The sequence below is a fragment of the Anomaloglossus baeobatrachus genome, chromosome 5, assembly GCF_048569485.1.
Source record: "Anomaloglossus baeobatrachus isolate aAnoBae1 chromosome 5, aAnoBae1.hap1, whole genome shotgun sequence".
NCBI classification, from domain to species: Eukaryota; Metazoa; Chordata; class Amphibia; order Anura; family Aromobatidae; genus Anomaloglossus; species Anomaloglossus baeobatrachus.
This window is the reverse complement of record NC_134357.1, coordinates 521,041,767-521,066,037: the sequence shown is the minus strand read 5'-3', so window position 1 is coordinate 521,066,037 and position 24,271 is coordinate 521,041,767. Positions and strand designations below refer to the sequence as shown.

Below are 24,271 nucleotides of genomic sequence, written 5' to 3'. Positions count from 1 at the left end.
AAAATATATGAAGCTGCCATGTTCATTTCGGAAGACATGCGGCCAATCTGTTCATTGCAGTTCGAGATCTGACCAATTTGCATGAACATCTACATGAGCCACAAAATAAGTCAGATGAAATAAGTCAGAGGATGTCAATGATCATTCTGATGAACCACCTGTTCACAGTCAAGAAAATTACAGCCAAACAACAACAATGCTACACCTAATGACAATTGAGCACATGATGAGATATCTTCTAATGTGATACGCTATCTCAGTAGATGACCAGTTTGACTGCCATTGCTCTTTCAGGAAAACAAAAAGCAAAGACTCCAGTGGTCAGTGATCTGGAGTTGCAGCAACTGAGAAAATCTTGCATGAGCCAATATTCCTGGGGAAAGATTTCCACAATTAGGCTGGAGTTACACAAGCAATTAAAAAAATGGGTCTATTTTCATTCAGGAGGGTAGAATGAGTGAAATCCGTTTTGTGTTCCATACACCGTATTTTTCGGATTATAAAACGCACTTTAATTCCCAAAAATTTGGGAGGAAAATGAGGGGTGCTTATTAAAATCTGAATGTAGCTTACTGGGAAGGCGGCTGGCAGCGCTGCTCTGTGCCAGGGCTGTGCGGCACGGCTCTGTGCGGGGCAGCTCTGCTTTGTGCGGTGAGGTACGGGCCATTCTGAACATGTCAGCGGTGAGGGTTTCAAATAATGGAGGCTGGAGTCGGCGCGTGCGCAGATGGAGCGCTCAGCTCAATTTCTCATCTGCGCACGCGCCGACTCTAGCCGACATTTCTTTGAAGCTTGCACCGCCGACATCTTCAGAATGGCCCGTGCCTCTCCACCCGCTGCACAGAGCAGCCTCAGTACACAGCAGCCCCGCACAGAGCAGGGTCACGCTGCACAGTGCTGGCAGAGCAGTCCCCGTATAAAGCAGTGCCGTACCACAGCGCCGCTGCCCGCAGTGAGCATCTGGGCTCCCTCTGCACCACCCGCCGTACTTCAGCACTGCCCCTGCCTCCGGTGACACCCGCTCCACCACCGCTTCCCCCCTACCCGGTAAGACTTCACCGGATTATAAAACGGACCACATTTTTTTTTTACCTTTTTTCTCCCTAAATTTGGGGTGCGTCTTATAATCTGATACGTCTTCTAAAACGAAAAGTACTGTGGGTTATGCGAGTGTGCAAATTTTTCCTTGACTTTTTTCTTATCCCAAGAAAAAGAATCGCAGATCTGCCCTGCCTCATTAATTATCATTGGTCTAAGTGCAATGTGAGATTTTCTTGTATTGCACTTGTCCGATTCTTGCGCTCATGTGAGCGAGGCCTTAGTGGTAGCTGCAAAAGTTCTGGAGCACCATTAGATTCAGGACTAATAAAATACCCATACAATATCTAGATGTGTGGGTTTTCTTTTTGTTTTAAATTTGATTTTCGAAATAAAAAAGGTTATTGGTAAATGAAAAAAATTTCTAAATTTATTTTCCTTTCTTTTGTATGATGTGACACTTTACCTGTTCCAATTGTTTGAGAATTTGTCAATAAAGAGATAAAAATCGAAAAGTGCTACTTCTCTGTGTGATTTCTCTGATGTTTAAGAAAATATGATTTGTGGGTAAACCATTTCCCACATTCAGAACATGTAAATGTTTTTCCCGTGTGAGATATTTGATGTTTAATTAAAGTTGAGTTTTGGTTAAAACACTTTCCACATACGGTACATGAAAATGGTTTCTCCCCTGTGTGAATTCTCTGATGTCTAATAAGATGTGATTTGCAGTTAAAACACCTTGCACATTCAGCGCATGAATAGGGCTTTTCTCCTGTGTGAGTTCTTTGATGTTTAGCAAGATCAGATTTCTGAGAAAAAGATTTTCCACATTCCGAACATGAAAATGGCTTCTCCCCTGTGTGAATTCTCTTATGTATAACTAAAGAAGACTTCTGATTAAAACATTTTCCACATTCTAAACATGAAAATATTTTCTCCCCAGTGTGAATTCTCTGATGTCTAATAAGATGTGATTTGTTGATAAAACATTTCCCACATTCAGAACATGAAAATGGCTTCTCCCCTGTATGAATTCTGAAATGTTTAGCAAGATCAGATGTCTGAGAAAAAGATTTCCCACATACTGAACATGAATATGGTTTCTCCCCTGTGTGAATCCTCTGATGTTTAGCAAGGTCAGATTTCTGAGAACAACATTTCCCACATTGTGAACATGAATATGGCTTCTCTACTGTGTGAGCTCTTTGATGTTTAACATCCTTTCTGATATTTGTTCTTTGCTTAACAGTTTGTGATGAATCAGAAAATAAGACCTGTTGGAAAGGTTCAGATGATATATGTTTGCTCTTGAGTGCTGGCGGCATATATGGGAATATGGCATAGTCTTCATTTGTATCTGGAGTAATAATATGATCATCTGGGTTAAAATCTGTAATTATTAGACATTCTTCTAAACTCTCGGTACAGTCATCTGCCAAGGATAAAAACAATTTTATTATTATTCAATAACACAGCCTTGAAATATATAACATTTTAGTGAAATTACATTTTCAACTGACTAAGTTGATAATTCACCCTGTGACATTGATGAATATCGACTTTGGCTCTTAACCTGCTTCATCCGGCCTTATCATCTGCCTCACCTTGCTGGTAAACATCCAGCAAAATCTAAATTTATTTGTAAAATTGCACACATGGACAAAAATTGTTGGTAACTGTCTGTTAAAGTAAGAAAAATCCACAATTGTCACTGAAATAAACTGACCAAAGGAATTTTCAATTTAAATTTACCGAATATCAACTAATGAAAATCAGACATTATTAAAAATGGGCTGGACAAAAATTATGTGTCCGTTGAAAAAAATTTACAATAATTTGACCATAGGGACATGTTAAACTAAGATGTGTTCTGTAATTAGCATCATCGCTGTCTACAAACTTCTAATCAGTCAGTTTGCCTAATTCAAAGGTAAAATGTAGTAGTAGTGTAAAATCAACAAATTCATAAAAATACTATAGAAGCAGGAAATTGGACCGATGGGTGAAAACGTAGAGGCACAGTGGGTGCAGTTTTCATTAAATCACATTCACTTTGTTTGAACAGTTAAACATAGCAGAATTTCTATGCAAAAAAAGCAACAGAAAAAAATCTTTAAGTTACATGTCAACACGGCCTAAATGTACAAGCAGAGTGGATGCGATTTCATGAAATCTCTGTCCTCGGGGCACCTAAAGACGCTGTGTGCGGTTTTGGTGCAATTTTTCACTATCGGCTTCTATGTGGAGCTGAAAAAAACGCAAGTAAAAAAACACACTCCTGCATTTTTTATATGTAGGATGAAAGTTTTTGTGTACTATTAAAAAAAGCATTAAAAACACTGCTTCATATCTGCATCAAAAGCGCGTCAAATAAGGGCGAAAACACATTAAAAAACGCAACAAAAATACAATAATCACGGAAGATTGTTACGTCGAGTGGTACAGACACCTGCAGAAGATGCACAGAAAAATGCAGTAGGAAACAAGGTAGCATTTACACAACATCTAAACACAGCCTCAGGGTTACATTTTTCTAACGGGTTTAATAGTGAAAAATATCACGCTACTGGTTTACACCATTTGACGTTCACCATAAATAATCTGATCTCTGTGTTCAGCGGGTCCTTACGATTAGAAGGACACCAAATATGTCTGTTATTCGCTGATTTTTGATGTTTGTTTTTTAGCAATTTTATAGGAAGAAAAAAAATATCTCTTATTTTCTCTCCAGAATACAGGAAAATAGAGATACACTGCTATGTACAAATGAAAATGAGGGAGTCTCTAGTTTTTACTTCTTTATCTCTGTCTTTTTATGTGTTTTCAGGTTTCCATTGTGGACTACGTTGGATTCCATGGACTACTTTGGGCCTGCATGTTTTTAGTTTTTTTTTATTAATAAATTGGTGAACCAGTTAGAGAGTCGGGGAGTGACTTTCAAATTAACCCCTTCACGGCCGCAGGCCAGATCGGTACGTCCTATTTTTACATGACTTAACCATCAGGGGCCTACTGATATGCCCCAAAAATCGTAAGGGCACAGGGGTCGTGATCGCGGCCGGTTACTTGGCTTACTCAACAGCCGGATAACTGCCTCCGCAGCAAGGGACAGTGTCTGCGCCCTCCCTGGCTGTTTAACCCCCTAATTGCTGCAATCAATACCGATCGCGACACTTAGGGTATTAGGAGAGGGATCGATCTCCCTCTCCCCTTTTATCGGGACCCCCACGATGTAATCGCGAGGGCCCGATCATTGTCATGGTGACCCCAGGTCGTCATGATGACTTCCGGGTCACATGACTACTGGGAGCCTACGGAGAATCTGTGTGATTATGCCTGCAGCATGATCACACACATAGTCTATGTGCAGCTCTGACAGCTGCGATGTCCTGCAGTGATCGAGCACTGCAGTACATTGCAGCTGCGATCACAGCACTGTGAAGTGATGTCCCATAAAGGGACTAAATTAAAAAGTAAAAATAAAATTGAAAGAAAAAGTAAAAAAATCTGTTAAAAAGACCAGAAAATAAACAAAAAAATAAAAAAAATATTCCAATAAATAGTTAAATTTGTGTAAAAAAAATAAAAAAAAACAAAAAAAGTACACATACTTGGTATTGCCGAGTTGATAACAACCCGAGCTATAAAACTGTCACACTAGTTAACCCCTTCCGTCAACAGGGTAAAAAAAATGGGAAAAAAAAAAAAACGTAGCAAAAACTGTCTTTTCAATATACAGCTGACAAATAACGTTGAATAAAACACGATCAAAAAGTCATATATAAATAAAAATGGTACAGCTGAAAACGTCATCTTGTGCGGCAAAAACACAAGCTGCCTTACAGCTTCGTCAGCTAAAAAAAAAAAAGTTATAGTTCTTAGATTGCAACAATTCACAAACTTTTCCTATAAAATCGTTTTTATGGTGTAAAAGCAGCAAAACAAAAAAATACAACTAAATAAATATGGTATTGCTGTATTCGTACCGAACTGAAGAATAAAACTATCACTTTTAAGGCAACTATTCTTCCTGAGTTGCTGTTTCTTCTTGATTCTGCCTCACAAAAAGTGTAGTAGAAAGCGATCAAAAATTTTGTGAATAAAAATGGTACCAATAAAAACTCCAACTCATCCTGCAAAACACAAGGCCTCACATGACTCTGTCAACAGAAAAGTAAAAGCACTATGGCCTTCAAAATCCTGTGATGCAAAAAACCTTCATTTTGTAAAAAGTGTTTTTAGTGTGATAGTCGCCAAACCTAAAAACACGATATAAACCTGGTATCGCTGTAATCGTACTGACCGGACAAATAAAGCCGCCTAATAACCTATAACGTAAGGTGAAAATAGTAAAAAATAAATAATTGAAGCCAAATCTTCAACCGTTATTGATTTGATCATTCTGTCTCTAAAAGATCGCGGTACGGTGTGGCTCCTACTTATCCTGCGCGCCACGCTGACTGCTTGTACCAGGATTACATGTAAAGGGTACTTTACACGCTGCGATATCTGTATCGATATCGCTAGCGAGCGTACCCGCCCCTGTCGATTGTGCGTCACGGGCAAATCACTGCCCGTAGCGCACAACATCGCTAACACCCGTCACACGGACTTACCTTCTCTGCGACTCCTTTCTAAAGGGGTGGTTCGTGCGGCGTCACAGCGACGCCACACGGCAGCCGTCCAATAGAAGAGGAGGGGCGGAGATGAGCAGCTGGAACATGCCGCCCACATCCTTCCTTCCTCATTGCTGGTGGTCAGAGGTAAGGAGATGTTCGTCGCTCCTGCGGTGTCACACATAGCGATCTGTGATGCCGGAGGAACGAGGAACAACATCGCTAGTGGCCAAACAACGATATTTGGTGCTTGAACAACCTCTCCAAAACCAACGATTTTTACCACTTTTGCGATCGTTGAAGGTTGCTCGAACGTGTTACACGCTGCAATGTCGCTAACGACGCCGGATGTGCGTCACAAACACCGTGACCCCGACGAAAATCGTTAGCGATGTCGCAGCGTGTAAAGTAGCCTTAAGGGTACATGCCCATGTAGTTTTTTTCATTTACCGTATTTTTCGCATTATAAGACGCACCTGATTATAAGACGCACCCCCAAATTTGGTGACGGAAAAGAGAATTTTTTTTTAATGTTAAATGGGGTCCATCTTATAATGCCAGTGTCCATCTAACAAATCATATAGGGTATATGTCCCTCATAGCCCCCCATCCTAAAATTAGCCCCCTTAATCTGGATATGGCCCCCTTATATTGAATATAGCCCCCTTGTGCTGGCACACGTTCCCCTTTGCTGCCTATGGCCCCCTATGGATTGCACACGTCCCTCTGTGCTGCCTATGGCCCGCTATGGATTGCACACGTTCCCCTGTGCTGCCTATGGCCCCCTATGGATTGCACACATTCCCCTGTGCTTCCTATGGCCCCCTATGGATTGCACACATTCCCCTGTGCTGCCTATGGCCCCCTATGGATTGCATACATTCCCCCGTGCTGCCTATGCCCCCCTATGGATTGCACACATTCTCTGTGCTGCCTATGGCCTCCTATGGATCGCACATGTTCCCCTGTGCTGCCTATGGCCCCCTACGGATTGCACACATTCCCCTGTGCTGCCTATAATATGCACCGCTGCCCCAGCCCATCAGTGCGGTGCGGTTTCAGCACCACGGTGATGGACAGCGGCTGTGCATATTATATGAGCATATATATATATATATATATATATTAAATATACACACACCCTCCCCCCCCATATATTCGGCTTATAAGACGCACCCCCTACTTTCCCCCAAAATTTTGGGGAACAAAAGTGCGTCTTATAAAGCGAAAAATACGGTAATTAATTAATTTGGTTAATACGAGGGGCTGCTCATAAGTCTTTGGCTTTGTGATCTTTTTTTTGTTTCTATGGTAATGAATGTTATATCATATGAAAGCCTTATGTGTCTATTATATGTTTTCAAAATTTTGTGTTTGTTGCTTATGGCAACAGTGTTCTACGCATGCGGGGAAAAAATGGCAGAATCTAATGCGATATTCACAGCAACTGAGAGCAGAGGAGTGATAAAATTCTTGTTTCTGCAAGGAAAGTCCGCAAAGGATATTCATGGTGATATGTCGCAGACAATGGGGGATCAATGCCCTTCATGTTCCACTGTTAAAAACTTGGTTGCCAAATTTAAAACGAGTTACTTCAGCACCAATGATGAGGAACGTCCTGGACGATTGAGAGTGGTTGTTGTTCCGGAGATCGTCGAAGCTGTGGACAACCTCATACTGGAGAATCAATGAAATTCATCTAAAAGAATAGCAGACATCATGGGGATTTCCCGTGAATGTGTTTGTGTCATTATCCATGAACATTTGGACATGAGGAAGCCATCTGCAAAGTGGGTCCCCAAATGTTTGACAACAGATCAGAGAAGCATGTGGGTGAATACTTCCTGGTCCATTTGTCAGCATTTCTGGACTGATAAGAACTTCCTGGATCGACTGGTCACTATGGATGAGACCTGGATTTATTTGTATGAACCTGAAAACAAAGAGCAGTCAAAAGAGTGAAGGCACAGTGGTTCTCGTCCAAAGAAGTTCAGGGTGCAAAAATCAGCCACTAAGGTGATGGCGCCTGTGTTCTGGGATAAGGAGGGTGTGTTGCTAGTGGACTACCTTCAAAAGGGTTCCACCATCAATGCAAGGTATTTCATTAAACTTTTGGACCAATTGAAGGCAGCTCTGAAGGCCAAAAGCCGTGGCAAGGTGTCCAAAGGAATCTTGTTCCTGCAAGACAATGCCTCCGCTCACACTGCACAAGTGACCACTTAAAAACTGGCAGAGCTGGGCTTCCAGCTGGTTGACCACCCACCTTATTCACCAGATCTAGCTCCCTCCTACTACCATCTGTTTCCAAACCTGAAGAAACACCTCAAGGGTACCAAATTTCACACCATTTCTGATGCCATAGCTGCTACGGATGCATGGTGTGAGGCACAACCAAAATCCTTCTTTTTGCTAGGCTTACAGAACTTGGAATACCGATGTAAGAAGTGTGTTGACATCAGTGGAGAGTATGTGGAATAAATGTAAAGTTTCATCATCCATCTCGTTTCTTTCTGGGTAAAGCCAAAGACTTATCAGCAGCCCCTCGTACCTGTAAAATTTCTATAGTTATCTATCTATCTTTGCACATTTTTTTTTAAAAAAAACATTAATTCAGTGCCATGCATTTTTTTCAGGGACATGTCACACGAATGTCATCCATGTGCTGTAAGTATAAGTATTTCATTCGTGTGCTGTACAAATTTCATCCGTGCTGGCGGTAAAAAACGGATGTGTCTCCATATGCATCACAAGGACACACGGTCAATGTGAAAACACGGTGGTGTGAAGATCACCATTGACTTCAATTAGTATTCACGTGAACGTGTCTCCAGTATATATGAAAACGGACACCACACATACTGGAATCAATGACATGTGAAGGGGGCCTTATAGGGACAAAGAAATCTGACTTTCTTCAACTCTGGAATACAAATACATAGAAATACACTGCTATATATAGATATATCGCTATAAACCAATATAATCTGCTAGTAGGGTAAGGGCCTGCAATGCAGCTTGAAGTATACCAAATTCTCCTAGGCTGATCAATATAGGTTGAGGCTCATAGCTTTAGCTGCTGCCTTCAAAGATAGAGGTCATGGATTCAGTTCTGTATGTACCAAATTCTTCTAGGCCGATCAATATAGGCTGTGGCTCATAGCTTTAGCTGCTTCCTGCAAAGATAGAGGTCGTGGGTTCAATTCTCTATGTACCAAATGTGCCAATATAATCTGCTTGTAGGTTCAGGGCCTGCAATGCAGCTTCAAGTATACTAAATTCTACTAGGCTGATCAATGTAGGCATAGGCTGTAGCTCAGTGTCTGTGGCTTAGTTTTAGTTGCTGCTTTCAAAGATAGAGGTCATGGGTTCAGTTTTCTGTGGAGATCAGATCCCAAGAAAAGAATACTTTTTTTATTAACATGTGTGCAGCAGGGATACGGCCATACGCCCCGGGAAGAGGAGCTATAGAGCAATGCAGATGTTGGTGAGAAGAGGATTGAGTGGAAGTTGGTACAAAGCCCTCATGTGTCAGGACAGCGGAACCGACCCCTCAAATCGGGACAGCCCGCTGAATCCAGGACAATTGGGAATTCTGAAATTGTAAAAACTGTTATCCACAAGAATGTTCTTGGGAACCTGTGTCAAAAACATTGATGGAGTTGTTCATTAATTAGAGATGAGCAGATCAATTTGCGCAACCATAGTCCACAGTTCAGGTCAGTTCTCTCTGGCTAGTGAAAAATTTCCTTACTCTCTGAAGTCAAAGGCTTGGCTTATGGATAGCTGGGCTGGTCAGACGTCACCTGTGCACCTCATGCTGCATAGATGTCATCACACCAGGCCACTGAACACTATGTTGCTGTCATGCCCCAACCCGCGGGACTAACCCCTACTGGGCAGGGGGGGGGTCGGTGCCCAGCACATGGCTCCGTACCGGTCTGCCCATCCCGCTGTTCTTCCTTCTATACAGGGTACTCACTCGGATTGCAGTCCTGGATCTCTGCCTGTGGCCTGCTCATCCAGAAACATGCATGCACTGAATAGGCCTTCCAGGACCTTCCTTAGGAGACGCCCGCAGCATCCTGCTATGATTTAAAAGGCCTGGAAGTGCTTCTCAGCCTATTACAGAGAGGCACTGGATATATAAGGCAGTGCTTCCCGGCAGGACCTGTCCTCTGCCTTGTTGTTTAACCTTGCTCCTTTTCCTAATCTCTGAACCTTGCCTCCACTCAGAGCCGGCGGTGCCTGTCTGCTGCTCCAATCCACACATGGGTCCCTGCACTCCACAGAGTCCATACCTGTCTGGCTGTGACCACCCCACTTCAGCCCACTTGATCGGATCAAGCACCACCAGAGGAGGTCCTTAACAAGTCGCCTGTGTCAACATTTTTGCTACTAAAGGATCAAGGCCTGGCTCGGTGTTACCATCTACCACCACTTTGGACCGGACTCCGCTGGTGCTCAGGTCGTACCTGCTGTGCATTGTCTCTCGACCAAACATATGGGTATTCAGACTATTCCTGTGCAGACTGTACCTGCACTCTGGACTCTACCATAGAACCCTGTGTTGTTTGGTGCTGGTCGCACTCTGATCATTAAAGTCCTTTCCTTCCCTCAAGCTTTGTCCTACTCCGTCTCTGGGGTCAGCTGCCACAGTCCGTTGTGATCCTGTGGGTTCCCTACCGTGCTCCCTCCTGGGTAGCGCAACAGTTGCGGAACCTGGAAGCTCAGGAAATTTGCATAACACCTGTATACTGCCTGAAAAAACTGAACTGGACCATGGATTGAGGTTGCCCAAAGCGATTAGCATATCTCAGCCACTAATACATTTTGTTATTCAAGAAAACGTCCAACATGCTTTAATGCCACAGAATACATCAAAATACACTCCTCTCAGTGATCCACCGATGCTTTTACTACAATGGTGCCAGGCTACCTCATCTGTTTCTGTAATTACTCTCTGGCCTAATTGACATGTGTATGCTGCATACAACCACTGATCTCAGTGATCACATGTCTGTATGGATATGGTCCATGTGATAAAGAGATCTGCCCTGCATTTTGTCTGAGTGGAGTAAAGCGCAGTTTGAACTTTTCGCATTGAATCTTTACTGCTGAAAATGTGAAACCAGAAAATAGAGTGAAAAAAGTGTAAGGGCTTTTTTTTAACATTATAATGCGTCTTAACAAATTCAACACATAGGCATAACAGCCGATGACTGAGAAGAATCTGTGCCTGAATTTAGGGGTTACTACTAACCTGAGCAGTTATCTGTAGGAATCTCCTCTTTATACCACTCAATACTCCTCACATATGTCTCTGTAGTATTAATATGGGTTAGATCTTCACCCTGAAACAGATATTGTAAAAGTCACAGACAGGTGGAAAAGTCATATCTATGATTAGCTCTAATCCTGCCATCTCCACCGCTTTTATTACACAAGCTTAAAATGTATAGTACTGGTGGATAAGGGTGTGTTCACATGGCGTTCAGTGGTCTCATCAGGGCTTATGTCCGAAACCCCCAGCAAAATGGGATGGGACAGACGGAGTCACCGTGTGCTCTGTTGTGCACCAATTTGAGGTGTATACACCTACTGGAGGTGGACACCCAGATGTAGTCTACTACTTCTAAGTGTCTGGCTCAAGTAGGCGAATATGCTTGAAAATGGTTCACCGTCTGCACCACTATAGTCAATGCCCCATCTATGCATACGTCCGAATCCTGTTTTGCAAGGGGGTTCAAACGTAAGCCAAGAAGGGACCACTGACCGTGAGGAACAATGCAATGTGAATGCACCCTAAAACAAGACTGAACACAAGACCTTAACAGCCATCTACAAAAAATGACACCTTTTCTCCATCTACCTGATGATCCTGAGGAACATTGGGATCTTCTTGTTTACAGTCCTGTGGGAGAAGAGGACGGGGACATCTCTCTGGTGTTGTCCTCTTGATGGATAGATCTGGAGGAAACACATACAGGGAGTGAATTAATTCTTTACATACAGATTATTATAGGCTGTGTGTATTTAGTCCTGTCTATTACCTAGTGATGTGAGGGGCTGGGGATCCTCCATCATGACATCCTTGTAGAGATCTTTGTGTCCTTCTAAATACTCCCACTCCTCCATGGAGAAATAGACAGTGACATCCTCACACCTTATAGGAACCTGACACATACAATGATACCGTCATCCCCCAATCCCTTCATAGCATTACTGTATAATGTCCCAGCATTCCCAGCAGTGTCACCTCTCCAGTCAGCAGCTCAATCATCTTGTAGGTGAGTTCTAAAATCTTCTGATCATTGATGTCCTCATGCATCAGGGGGTGAGGAGGAGGCACCGTGATTGGGCTCAGGGGTCTTCTCCAGCCCTCAGACAAAGGGGCCTGACAGCGCTCACTAGAGGTCTTCTTCACTACTGTGTAATCCTGGTTATGGAGAGACACATTAATAAATCTCACTACAGACATTTCCAGAGTCCTCACCTCTCCAGTTCTGTCCATCTGTTATTCCCATAGATAAGAATGATGTAATGTGACGTCATCAGAATCTCTCACCTCTCCAGTAAGCCGGAAGAGGATCTCTAGGGTGAGGTGTAATATCCTCTCCGCCATCTTGTCTCTGTCCCTATCCATCCTTGACGAGTCAATCAGAAAAATTATTTTATATACACGATCTCCACTGAGAGGATCCAATATCATACAGACCTGAATCAGAAGAAGATAAGCAGATATAACATCATAAAGTATCCCATATAATAATATAATTACTGGAGATAATTAGGAGAAATACATTAGAAAATAATAACGTGTAGATGACATATTCTCTCTTTTTAACTTATTATGGCAGCTCCTCAATGCTTGAGGTCAAAGCAACATGACATGTTTATATGAAAGAAAAATCTAATCATAGGCCATAGGAGTAATGCTAATATATATGGCATGTAACCTCTGTAGACCTGCAATGGGCATGTGTTGTATATAATGGCAGGATTACTGAAACCGATTGTGGAGCAATATAATCAAAGACTAACAAAGACTAACGAAGCATCAGAGATGAAGTGATGAGTGAATAAAAAATATTCAGCTGACTTTTTTCTCTCAGCTAGAAAATCCAATCACATGACTTGTTCTTTCTGTTGTGCCAATGGTAAGTAAATTAGCCACTTAAAAAGGAATTGTATACCTCCTAAGCCGCCTATATGGACATGAAGCTCATGGTAAGTTGAACAAAAAAAAAAATACCCTTGTAGTGCCAGTGTCCCTGCACTGCCCGGCCTCTCTCCACCAGGGACGCCAACTTACTCACCGCTACGGCTGGTATGTGCCCTCTACTGCCATGCGGCCGTCCATGTGCTTCTCTGCTCTCTCCTCCTCCCTTGTTCTGTGCACGCAACACAGGCTCTCTGGGAATGCGCTGAGGGCGCACGCACACACATCTACCACCCTCTTAAAGGGCTGGTGTGCCACTTACCAGAAATGCATTTTAGCCTATGGCTTAGGGTACTTTCACACTTGCGTTGTTTTCCTTCCGTTACAATCCGCCCTTTTGGAAAACAGCGGAATCGGTTAACGGATTCCGCTGTTACTCATAGACTTGTATGGATGACGGATTGTGCCAAAAGGACCTGCGTTGCTTCCACTGGGCGACACTCCGTTGCTTCCGCCCAGCGGGAGGAACGCAGCATGTAACTTTTTTGAGCAGCGGAATCCTCAGGATTTCACTGCGCATGCTCTTTTTTTTTTTAAATCACAAACTTTATTTTGTCTTGCGGTGGCCGAACGTTCAGCTGAGCGCCCGCCTGCCAGCATGCCCGGCCGCCGGCAAGTGACAGCGCTCAGCTGAGCGCCCGCCCGCGGTATGCCCGGCCGCCGGCAAGTGAGAGCACTCAGCTGAGCGCCCGCCGGCATGCCCGGCCGCCGGCAAGTGACAGTGCTCAACTGAGCGCCCGCCGGCATGCCCGGCCGCCGGCAAGTGACAGCGCTCAACTGAGCGCCCGCCGGCATGCCCGGCCGCCAGCAAGTGACAGCGCTCAACTGAGCGACCGGCCACCGGCTATTGAGAGCGATCAGCTGATCGTTCACAATAGTCTGCTGCCGGTAAAACTGTAAAGAAGAAAAAAAAAAAAAAAGCTTTCCGTTGTTTTGTACGATCCGTAGCATCCATTGTGACACTATATGCAACACATTCGTTGCATCCGTCACACAACACAATGCTACGGAAGCCGTCCAACGCAAGTGTGAAACTAGCCTTAGAGGTACTAGCTGTTTAAGACATCCTCCTCCTATGGGGAGGTGCCTGCTCAACACCTTTAGTTAGTCAGTCTTCCAGTCTGCTAGCTAGTTGCCAGATCCATGTGAGGGCTTGTATTTTGGATGCTGAGGTGACATTTCCTTTTTTGTACCTTTTTTGGATATAGACAACATCCCGGTTTGTATTGCACTTTTTCGTACGGTTCCATTGACAGAAAAAACACAATTCAGGGGTTTTGAATTTCTATATTTTCATAGATTAAATTTTGGCAAACATGGCGGGCGACAACAAACATTGTTAGGAAGGGGCTAAAGAAAAAAAAAACACAAAACACAATAAGTGAATGGATTTTGTTTTCTACTAATTAGGCTGCTTTACACTTGCGTTAAGCGCAATCCGCCGCTATAGAGAATAACGCAGTCCGTTAATACACTGTGCTATTCTCCATAGACTTGTATTGACGACGCACTGTAATGCAAGTGTCTGCGTTTCATCTGCTGGACGACACTGAGTCGTTATTTTGACGCAGCGTCGGGCGGAGGGAACACTACATGTAGCATTTTTTGGGTTGTTAAAATAACACACCTTGACGGATTCCGTTGGAATCCGCCAAGGTGTCTAATGATTGTATATGGTGGCGGATTCCGTCGCTATGCGCTAGGCGGCAGAATCCGCTGACGGATTCAGTCACGTTCTACTGAGGATGTTCAGCATGTCCAGCAGAACGATCTAAATCGTTTAAAATCACTCCTGGTTTCTCTCCCCCCTCTCATTCTCACCGATCACCGGCGCGACGCTACACAGCTGTCACAAAGCTCCGGCGGCTTTTCCTCTGTTGAAAATGCCGGCCGCTCATTATTCAATCTTGTATTCCCTGCTTCCCCCGCCCACCGGCGCCTATGATTTGTTGCAGTCAGACCCGCCCCTACGCGGAGTGATAGCTGTCTCACTGCAACCAATCACAGCCGCCGATGGGCGGGTCTATATCGTGCAGTACAATAAATAAATAAGTAAAAAAAAAACAGCGTGCGGTCCCCCCTAATTTTGATACCAGCCAAGGTAAAGCCACACGGCTGAAGGCTGGTATTCTCAGGATGGGGAGCCCCACATTATGGGAAGCCCCCCAGCCTAAAAATATCAGCCAGCAGCCGCCTGGAATTGCCGCATCCATTAGATGCGAGAGTCCCTGGACTCTATCCGGCTCATCCCGAATTGCCCTGGTGCGGTGGCAATCGAGGGATTAAGGAGTTAATGGCAGCAGCCCATAGCTGCCACTAAGTCCTAGGTTAATCATGGCAGACGTCTATGAGACACATTCCATGATTAACCTGTAAGTGAAAGTAAATAAACACATACACCCGAAAAAATACTTTATTTGGAATAAAGACAAAAAAACCACCCTCTTTCACCACTATATTAAAATCTCCAAATACCCTTCCAGGTCCGGCGAAATCCACGAGGTCCCGCGACGCATCCAGCTCTGCTATATGAAACTGACAGGAGCAGCAGTAGAACACCGCCGCTCCTGTGAGCTCCACGCAGAAAATGAAGTGAATCGCGCTGTCAGCAGGGACGTCACTCAGGTAGTGCCGATATGTGCGGTGATGATGGGGGCGGTAGTGCCGGTGTGTGCGTGGTGATGATGAGTGCGGTAGTGCGTGGGTGTGTGCGGTGATGATGGGTGCGGTAGTGCCAGGGTATGTGCGGTGATGATGGGTGCGGTAGTGCCGGGGTGTGTGCGGTGATGATGGGTGCAGTAGTGCCGGGGTGTGTGCGGTGATGATGGGTGCAGTAGTCCCGGGGTGTGTGCGGTGATGATGGGTGCAGTAGTGCCGTGCTGTGTGCGGTGATGATGGGTGCAGTAGTGCCGTGGTGTGTGCGGTGATGATGGGTGCAGTAGTGCCGTGGTGTGTGCGGTTATGATGGGTGCAGTAGTGCCGTGGTGTGTGTGGTGATGATGGGTGCAGTAGTGCCGTGGTGTGTGCGATGATGATGGGTGCAGTAGTGCCGGGGTGGGTGCGGTGATGATGGGTGCAGTAGTGCCGGGGTGGGTGCGGAGATGATGGATGCAGTAGTGTCGGGGTGTGTGCGGTGATGATGGATGCAGTAGTGCCGACTCTGCTTTATGAAACTGACAGGAGCAGCAGTAGAACACCGCCGCTCCTGTGAGCTCCACGCAGAAAATGAAGTGAATCGCGCTGTCAGCAGGGACGTCACTCAGGTAGTGCCGATATGTGCGGTGATGATGGGGGCGGTAGTGCCGGTGTGTGCGTGGTGATGATGAGTGCGGTAGTGCGTGGGTGTGTGCGGTGATGATGGGTGCGGTAGTGCGTGGGTGTGTGCGGTGATGATGGGTGCGGTAGTGCCAGGGTATGTGCGGTGATGATGGGTGCAGTAGTGCCGGGGTGTGTGCGGTGATGATGGGTGCAGTAGTGCCGGGGTGTGTGCAGTGATGATGGGTGCAGTAGTCCCGGGGTGTGTGCGGTGATGATGGGTGCAGTAGTGCCGTGTTGTGTGCGGTGATGATGGGTGCAGTAGTGCCGTGGTGTGTGCGGTGATGATGGGTGCAGTAGTGCCGTGGTGTGTGCGGTTATGATGGGTGCAGTAGTGCCGTGGTGTGTGTGGTGATGATGGGTGCAGTAGTGCCGTAGTGTGTGCGATGATGATGGGTGCAGTAGTGCCGGGGTGGGTGCGGTGATGATGGGTGCAGTAGTGCCGGGGGGGGTGCGGAGATGATGGATGCAGTAGTGTCGGGGTGTGTGCGGTGATGATGGATGCAGTAGTGCCGGGGTGTTTGCGGTGATGATGGGTGCAGTAGTGCCGGGATGCGTGCGGTGATGATGAGGGCGGTAGTGTCGGGGGGTGTGTGGTGAAGATGTGGGCGGTAGTGTCGGGATGTGTGCAGTGATGATGGGTGCAGTAGTGCCTGGATGTGTGCGGTGATGATGAGGGCTGTAGTGTCGGGATGTGTGCGGGGATGTAGGCGGTAATGTCGGGATGTGTGCGGTGATGAGGGGGCGGTAGTGCCGGTGTGTGCGGTGATGATGGGGGCGGTAGTGCCGGTGTGTGCGGTGACGATGGGGGCTCTCTCTCTCTCGGCTAAAGAACACTTAACGCAACGCGTTATTTCATTGGAATCCGTTGCCTTTATTAACACACTATTTGCAAGGCATCAGTCACGTGTCACACAACGCATTGTGATGGATGCCAAATGACGCAAATGTGAAAGTAGCCTTAATTATTTACAATCACAAAATTTACTAAATATCTCACATGTAAGAAAGAAACAAAAGCCCCAGACAGCGACATTCACAGAAGGGTCATACATTAATCAATACATGACAAATATAAATGTTACAGTTCATGGTAAGTGAAAAGGGCCAACAATGAAGGGGTTAATGCCCACTGCGCCAAGTAATGGGGAATCTCCACATACCTCCACCTGCAGAGCCGCACACTAGATATATGGGTGAGCCTAGAACGTATGGACTTCTTCCAGGTTAGTGGGCGTGGCCGGCTTGGTTGATGGCTGTTCTATGCTTACAGGACCTGTGATGATGTCACATGGAGGGGAGGAGTCAGGGGTCACATGGTCAGCTCCTCAGTGTATGCAGGACCCTTCTGTGCTGGGTGTCATGGTGCTGGATGAGGGAAAGGTTATGTGTGGAGTCAGGAGGGGTTTACAGTGTGAATGTAGCAGAGCCGTGTATGGAGACGTGTGTGTATGACGTGTATGGAGCAGTGTGTGTATGACTTGTATGGAGCCGTGTGTGTATGACGTGTATGGAGCAGTGTGTGTATGACGTGTATGGAGCAGTGTGTGTATGACGTGTATGGAGCAGTGTGTGTATGAAGTGTATGGAGCAGTGTGTGTATGACGTGTATGGAGCAGTGTGTGTATCACGTGTATGGAGCAGTGTGTGTATGACGTGTATGGAGCCGTGTGTGTATGACGTGTATGGAGCAGTGTGTGTATGACGTGTATGGAGCAGTGTGTGTATGAAGTGTATGGAGACGTGTGTGTATGACGTGTATGGAGCAGTGTGTGTATGACGTGTATGGAGCAGTGTGTGTATGACGTGTATGGAGCAGTGTGTGTATGAAGTGTATGGAGACGTGTGTGTATGACGTGTATGGATCAGTGTGTGTATGACGTGTATGGAGACGTGTGTGTATGACGTGTATGGAGCAGTGTGTGTATGACGTGTATGGAGCAGTGTGTGTATGACGTGTATGGAGACGTGTGTGTATGACGTGTATGGAGCAGTGTGTGTATGACTTGTATGGAGCCGTGTGTGTATGACGTGTATGGAGCAGTGTGTGTATGACGTGTATGGAGCAGTGTGTGTATGAAGTGTATGGAGCAGTGTGTGTATGAAGTGTATGGAGCAGTGTGTGTATGACGTGTATGGAGCAGTGTGTGTATGACGTGTATGGAGCAGTGTGTGTATGAAGTGTATGGAGCAGTGTGTGTATGACGTGTATGGAGCAGTGTGTGTATGACGTGTATGGAGACGTGTGTGTATGACGTGTATGGAGACGTGTGTGTATGACGTGTATGGAGCAGTGTGTGTATGACGTGTATGGAGCAGTGTGTGTATGAAGTGTATGGAGACGTGTGTGTATGACGTGTATGGAGACGTGTGTGTATGACGTGTATGGAGACGTGTGTGTATGACGTGTATGGAGCCGTGTGTGTATGACGTGTATGGAGCCGTGTGTGTATGACGTGTATGGAGCAGTGTGTGTATGACGTGTATGGAGCAGTGTGTGTTTGACGTGTATGGAGCCGTGTGTGTATGACGTGTATGGAGACGTGTATGGAGCAGTGTGTGTATGACGTGTATGGAGCAGTGTGTGTATGACGTGTATGGAGCAGTGTGTGTATCACGTGTATGGAGCAGTGTGTGTATCACGTGTATGGAGCAGTGTGTGTATGACGTGTATGGAGCAGTGTGTGTATGACGTGTATGGAGCAGTGTGTGTATGACGTGTATGGAGCAGTGTGTGTATGACGTGTATGGAGCAGTGTGTGTATGACGTGTATGGAGCAGTGTGTGTATGACGTGTATGGAGCAGTGTGTGTATGACGTGTATGGAGCAGTGTGTGTATGACGTGTATGGAGCAGTGTGTGTATGACGTGTATGGAGCAGTGTGTGTATGACGTGTATGGAGCAGTGTGTGTATGACGTGTATGGAGCAGTGTGTGTATGACGTGTATGGAGCAGTGTGTGTTTGACGTGTATGGCGCAGTGTGTGTATGACGTGTACGGAGCAGTGTGTGTATGACGTGTATGGAGCCGTGTGTGTATGATGTGTGTGTTTGACGTGTATGGAGCTGTGTGTGTATGACGTGTATGGAGACGTGTATGGAGCAGTGTGTGTATGACGTGTATGGAGCCGTGTGTGTATGACGTGTATGGAGCCGTGTGTGTATGACGTGTATGGAGCTGTGTGTGTATGACGTGTATGGAGACGTGTATGGAGCAGTGTGTGTATGACGTGTATGGAGCAGTGTGTGTTTGACGTGTATGGAGCCGTGTGTGTATGACGTGTATGGAGCAGTGTGTGTATGACGTGTATGGAGCAGTGTGTGTATGACGTGTATGGAGCAGTGTGTGTATGACGTGTATGGAGCAGTGTGTGTATGACGTGTATGGAGCTGTGTGTGTATGACGTGTATGGAGCCGTGTGTGTATGACGTGTATGGAGCCGTGTGTGTATGACGTGTATGGAGCCGTGTGTGTATGACGTGTATGGAGACGTGTGTGTATGACGTGTATGGAGCAGTGTGTGTATGACGTGTATGGAGCTGTGTGTGTATGACGTGTATGGAGCTGTGTGTGTATGACGTGTATGGAGACGTGTGTGTATGACGTGTATGGAGCTGTGTGTGTTTGACGTGTATGGAGCCGTGTGTGTATGGAGCTGTGTGTGTTTGATGTGTATGGAGCTGTGTGTGTATGACGTGTATGGAGACGTGTATGGAGCAGTGTGTGTATGACGTGTATGGAGCAGTGTGTGTATGACGTGTATGGAGCAGTGTGTGTATGACGTGTATGGAGCAGTGTGTGTATGACGTGTATGGAGCCGTGTGTGTATGACGTGTATGGAGCTGTGTGTGTTTGATGTGTATGGAGCTGTGTGTGTATGACGTGTATGGAGACGTGTATGGAGCAGTGTGTGTATGACGTGTATGGAGCCGTGTGTGTATGACGTGTATGGAGCTGTGTGTGTATGACGTGTATGGAGCTGTGTGTGTATGACGTGTATGGAGACGTGTATGGAGTCGTGTGTGTATGACGTGTATGGAGCAGTGTGTGTATGACGTGTATGGAGCAGTGTGTGTTTGACGTGTATGGAGCCGTGTGTGTATGACGTGTATGGAGCTGTGTGTGTATGACGTGTATGGAGCAGTATGTGTATGACGTGTATGGAGACGTGTATGGAGCCGTGTGTGTATGGAGCTGTGTGTGTATGACGTGTAGGGAGCAGTGTGTGTATGACGTGTATGGAGCCGTGTGTGTATGGAGCTGTGTGTGTATGACGTGTATGGAGCAGTGTGTGTATGACGTGTATGGAGCAGTGTGTGTATGACGTGTATGGAGCAGTGTGTGTATCACGTGTATGGAGCAGTGTGTGTATCACGTGTATGGAGCAGTGTGTGTATGATGTCTATGGAGCAGTGTGTGTATGACGTGTATGGAGCAGTGTGTGTATGACGTGTATGGAGCAGTGTGTGTATGACGTGTATGGAGCAGTGTGTGTATGACGTGTATGGAGCAGTGTGTGTATGACGTGTATGGAGCCGTGTGTGTATGACGTGTATGGAGCAGTGTGTGTATGACGTGTATGGAGCCGTGTGTGTATGACATGTATGGAGCCGTGTGTGTATGACGTGTATGGAGACGTGTATGGAGCAGTGTGTGTATGACGTGTATGGAGCAGTGTGTGTATGACGTGTATGGAGCTGTGTGTGTATGACGTGTATGGAGCCGTGTGTGTATGACGTGTATGGCGCCGTGTGTGTATGACGTGTATGGAGCAGTGTGTGTATGACGTGTATGGAGCCGTGTGTGTATGACGTGTATGGAGCAGTGTGTGTATGACGTGTATGGAGCCGTGTGTGTATGATGTGTATGGAGCCGTGTGTGTATGACGTGTATGGAGCCGTGTGTGTATGACGTGTATGGAGCTGTGTGTGTATGACGTGTATGGAGACGTGTATGGAGTCGTGTGTGTATGACGTGTATGGAGCAGTGTGTGTATGACGTGTATGGAGCAGTGTGTGTATGACGTGTATGGAGCAGTGTGTGTTTGACGTGTATGGAGCCGTGTGTGTATGACGTGTATGGAGCTGTGTGTGTATGACGTGTATGGAGCAGTATGTGTATGACGTGTATGGAGACGTGTATGGAGCCGTGTGTGTATGGAGCAGTGTGTGTATGACGTGTATGGAGCAGTGTGTGTATGACGTGTATGGAGCCGTGTGTGTATGGAGCTGTGTGTGTATGACGTGTATGGAGCAGTGTGTGTATGACGTGTATGGAGCAGTGTGTGTATGACGTGTATGGAGCAGTGTGTGTATGACGTGTATGGAGCAGTGTGTGTATCACGTGTATGGAGCAGTGTGTGTATGACGTGTATGGAGCAGTGTGTGTATGACGTGTATGGAGCAGTGTGTGTATGACGTGTATGGAGCAGTGTGTGTATGACGTGTATGGAGCAGTGTGTGTATGACGTGTATGGAGCCGTGTGTGTATGACGTGTATGGAGCAGTGTGTGTATGACGTGTATGGAGCAGTGTGTGTATCACGTGTATGGAGCAGTGTGTGTATGACGTGTATGGAGCAGTGTGTGTATGACGTGTATGGAGCAGTGTGTGTATGACGTGTATGGAGCAGTGTGTGTATGACGTGTATGGAGCCGTGTGTGTATGACGTGTATGGAGCAGTGTGTGTATGACGTGTATGGAGCTGTGTGTGTATGACGTGTATGGAGCTGTGTGTGTATGACGTGTATGGAGCAGTGTGTGTATGACGTGTATGGAGCAGTGTGTGTATGACGTGTATGGAGCCGTGTGTATATGACGTGTATGGAGCAGTGTGTGTATGACGTGTATGGAGCAGTGTGTGTATGACGTGTATGGAGCCGTGTGTGTATGACGTGTATGGAGCCGTGTGTGTATGACGTGTATGGAGACGTGTATGGAGCAGTGTGTGTATGACGTGTATGGAGCAGTGTGTGTATGACGTGTATGGAGCCGTGTGTGTATGACGTGTATGGCGCCGTGTGTGTATGACGTGTATGGAGCCGTGTGTGTATGACGTGTATGGAGCCGTGTGTGTATGACATGTATGGAGCAGTGTGTGTATGACGTGTATGGAGCCGTGTGTGTATGACGTGTATGGAGCAGCGTGTGTATGACGTGTATGGAGCAGTGTGTGTTTGACGTGTATGGAGCCGTGTGTGTATGACGTGTATGGAGACGTGTATGGAGCAGTGTGTGTATGACGTGTATGGAGCAGTGTGTGTATGACGTGTATGGAGCAGTGTGTGTATCACGTGTATGGAGCAGTGTGTGTATCACGTGTATGGAGCAGTGTGTGTATGACGTGTATGGAGCAGTGTGTGTATGACGTGTATGGAGCAGTGTGTGTATGACGTGTATGGAGCAGTGTGTGTATGACGTGTATGGAGCAGTGTGTGTATGACGTGTATGGAGCAGTGTGTGTATGACGTGTATGGAGCAGTGTGTGTATGACGTGTATGGAGCAGTGTGTGTATGACGTGTATGGAGCAGTGTGTGTATGACGTGTATGGAGCAGTGTGTGTATGACGTGTATGGAGCAGTGTGTGTTTGACGTGTATGGAGCAGTGTGTGTATGACGTGTATGGAGCAGTGTGTGTATGACGTGTATGGAGCAGTGTGTGTATGACGTGTATGGAGCAGTGTGTGTATGACGTGTATGGAGCAGTGTGTGTATGACGTGTATAGAGCAGTGTGTGTATGACGTGTATGGAGCAGTGTGTGTATGACGTGTATGGAGCAGTGTGTGTATGACGTGTATGGAGCAGTGTGTGTTTGACGTGTATGGAGCAGTGTGTGTATGACGTGTATGGAGCAGTGTGTATGACGTGTATGGAGCCGTGTGTGTATGATGTGTATGGAGCTGTGTGTGTTTGACGTGTATGGAGCTGTGTGTGTATGACGTGTATGGAGACGTGTATGGAGCAGTGTGTGTATGACGTGTATGGAGCCGTGTGTGTATGACGTGTATGGAGCCGTGTGTGTATGACGTGTATGGAGCTGTGTGTGTATGACGTGTATGGAGACGTGTATGGAGCAGTGTGTGTATGACGTGTATGGAGCAGTGTGTGTTTGACGTGTATGGAGCCGTGTGTGTATGACGTGTATGGAGCAGTGTGTGTATGACGTGTATGGAGCAGTGTGTGTTTGACGTGTATGGAGCAGTGTGTGTATGACGTGTATGGAGCAGTGTGTGTATGACGTGTATGGAGCCGTGTGTGTATGACGTGTATGGAGCAGTGTGTGTATGACGTGTATGGAGCTGTGTGTGTATGACGTGTATGGAGCCGTGTGTGTATGACGTGTATGGAGCCGTGTGTGTATGACGTGTATGGAGACGTGTGTGTATGACGTGTATGGAGCTGTGTGTGTATGACGTGTATGGAGACGTGTGTGTATGACGTGTATGGAGCTGTGTGTGTTTGACGTGTATGGAGCCGTGTGTGTATGGAGCTGTGTGTGTTTGATGTGTATGGAGCTGTGTGTGTATGACGTGTATGGAGACGTGTATGGAGCAGTGTGTGTATGACGTGTATGGAGCAGTGTGTGTATGACGTGTATGGAGCAGTGTGTGTATGACGTGTATGGAGCAGTGTGTGTATGACGTGTATGGAGCCGTGTGTGTATGACGTGTATGGAGCTGTGTGTGTTTGATGTGTATGGAGCTGTGTGTGTATGACGTGTATGGAGACGTGTATGGAGCAGTGTGTGTATGACGTGTATGGAGCCGTGTATGGAGCTGTGTGTGTATGACGTGTATGGAGCTGTGTGTGTATGACGTGTATGGAGACGTGTATGGAGTCGTGTGTGTATGACGTGTATGGAGCAGTGTGTGTATGACGTGTATGGAGCAGTGTGTGTATGACGTGTATGGAGCAGTGTGTGTTTGACGTGTATGGAGCCGTGTGTGTATGACGTGTATGGAGCTGTGTGTGTATGACGTGTATGGAGCAGTATGTGTATGACGTGTATGGAGACGTGTATGGAGCCGTGTGTGTATGGAGCTGTGTGTGTATGACGTGTAGGGAGCAGTGTGTGTATG

General features: G+C 46.2%; 1 pseudogene; it reads right to left on the bottom strand.

Moving 5' to 3' along the window:
* Positions 1 to 794: 794 nt before the first annotated feature.
* The window catches only part of LOC142312878 (uncharacterized), a 259,596-nt pseudogene continuing 236,119 nt past the window's right edge, over positions 795 to 24,271 (bottom strand).